Genomic DNA, 2,284 nt, shown 5'->3' with positions numbered 1-2,284 from the left:
TTCCTCCCAGGGACCTGTGAGGAAAAAAACAGCGGGGCAGAGGGCTCAAGCGACCGGCTGCGAGCGAGCCCACGTCGGGCCTCGCTCTCGCCCCAGAGAGAGTATTCTCTGGTCCTTTTCTCCCAGTCTGATCAGCGTCCCTCTGCTGGTGCGAGCGACCTGATCTCATTCGGGGGAAGTGGGGACGAGCTGCTGGATGACAGCATGTCATTAGCAGCGTCGGATGCAGAGGAGCTGTGGGGCTCGGAGAATGACCCCACCCCCTCGCCATCATCCGCGCCCAGCGCCACCAAAGACGGGATGGATACCGAGCTTCTCCGTATCCTCTCCAAAGCGGTTGAAGAGCTGGGTTTAGAGTGGTCCCGGCCAGAGGAGCCCTCTCGCAGCCATCTGGATGAATGGTTCCTGCCAGAGCGCCGCCAGGCCCCTCGTCAGCGTGCCTCTCCATTTTTCCCGGAGGTCCACGACGAGCTCACCAGATCGTGGCGCGCTCCATACTCCGCCCACCTCCGTACTGCCTCTTCATCGATGGCCAGCCTTGTGGTGCTCGAGCGCCATTTATGGTTGACGCTGACGGAGATGAAGGACGCGGATAAGATCCCCTTCCTCGATGCTCCTGTCTCCCCCAAGAGCCTTTTCGGCCCAGCGGTCGAAGGATTCGCTGAACGCTTCACGGAGGCACAGAAATCGTCCCAGGCTATACGACATTTCCTGCCTAAGCGCTCCAGCTCCGCTGCTGCATCAGCTCGCCCTAAGTCTGCACCGACTCAGCAGCCTGCGAAGCCAGCACCTGCCGCCCCAGTTGTTCGGCCCGCTAAAGCGCAGCAGACACGGGGACGCTCTCTCTCGGCCAGACGCTACCCTCTTCCTAAGCGCCAGGGACCCCAACCCAACAGGCGTCATCCTGATCCGCGAGACAGGAAGAGGATGGGGTCAGATCTCGCCACGGCCGGACCGCCCCTCAAGCAGCCTCTCTTACACCTCTTGACACCCCGTTCAGCTCCGGGTACAGAGGGAAATGTGTTTTGTGCAAACAACGGGCCCGTTCATGCGCCCAAGCATTCAACCGCTGTGATAGCGGAAAAAATAATAAAACACAAACATTTTCAAAAAGAGAGCAAACTTCCTCTTCCATCAGCTACCCTCTTACTAAGCGCCATGGACCCCGACCCAAGATTGCTTTGGACCCGGCGCCTCAGGCGTCATCCTGATCTACGAGACAGGAAGAGGATGGGGTCAGATCTCGCCACGGCCGGACCGCCCCTCAAGCAGCCTCTCTTACACCTCTTGATACCCCGTTCAGCTCCGGGTACAGAGGGAAATGTGTTTTGTGCAAACAACGGGTCCATTCATGCGCCCAAGCACTCAACCGCTGTGATAGCGGAAAAGATAAAGGAAAAAGTTCCTCCAGCCCAGAGCGAGTCAGGCTTTTACAGCCGATACTTCCTAGTCCCCAAAAGAGATGGTGGCCTCCGACCCATCTTCGATCTCAGACACCTGAATCGTGCCCTCATGAAGAGGTGTTCAGGATGATTACACTGAAACAGATCCTCGCAAATTCGCTCGAGAGAAGTTCTTTTCCCTGGACTTGAAGGATGCATACTTTCAAATCCAGATAGCCCCTCGTCACAGGCCATTCTTGAGATACAGACGCCTCCAACTCAGGTTGGGGGGCGCTGTGCGAGGGCATACCGACCTTCGGCCACTGGTCGAAGGCGGAAAAAGGCTTCCACATCAACTGCCTGGAAATGCTAGCAGTATGTCGAGCCTGTCAGTTCTTCCTGCCAGTCCTGAAAGGGCACCATGTGCTAATCCGATCGGACAACATGTCGGTTGTGTCCTACATAAATCGCCAGGGAGGCCTCTCTTCAAAGCGTCTCTTCATGCTGGTAGAGTGCTTCCTCGAGTGGGCTCAACCCAACCTGCGCTCGCTAAAGGCAGCGCATATACCGGGCAAATTGAACCAGGGAGCGGACATGTTATCAAGGAGCAATGTCCCCTCAGGGGAGTGGACGCTCCATCCGCAGACGGTTCAGAAGATCTGGGAGATCTTCGGCGAGGCCGAGGTAGACCTCTTCGCCTCAGAAGACAACTCTCACTGCCCAATTTATTTCTCAAAGACCAGGGACGCGTTGGCCCACGATTGGCCCAACCTCCTTCTCTATGCTTTCCCCCCGATCGCTCTGATCCCACAGGTAATCAGGCGAGTGAGGGAACAAAAACACAGGGTTCTCCTGGTAGCCCCCCTTTGGATGAACCAGCTGTGGCTATCAGAGCTAACTCA

At 57.0% G+C, this 2,284-nt stretch overlaps 1 protein-coding gene across 2 annotated transcripts in view; it reads left to right on the top strand.

The window, feature by feature from the left end:
• LOC107752429 (E3 ubiquitin-protein ligase TRIM39-like) overlaps nt 1-2,284 on the top strand; it is a 28,947-nt gene that overhangs the window by 7,299 nt on the left and 19,364 nt on the right. The window lies entirely within an intron of this gene.

Source organism: Sinocyclocheilus rhinocerous, unplaced genomic scaffold (assembly GCF_001515625.1).
Source record: "Sinocyclocheilus rhinocerous isolate Xijiao unplaced genomic scaffold, SAMN03320098_v1.1 scaffold3306, whole genome shotgun sequence".
NCBI classification, from domain to species: Eukaryota; Metazoa; Chordata; class Actinopteri; order Cypriniformes; family Cyprinidae; genus Sinocyclocheilus; species Sinocyclocheilus rhinocerous.
Note: the sequence above shows the minus strand (reverse complement) of the source record. Positions and strands in the feature narration are given on the sequence as shown.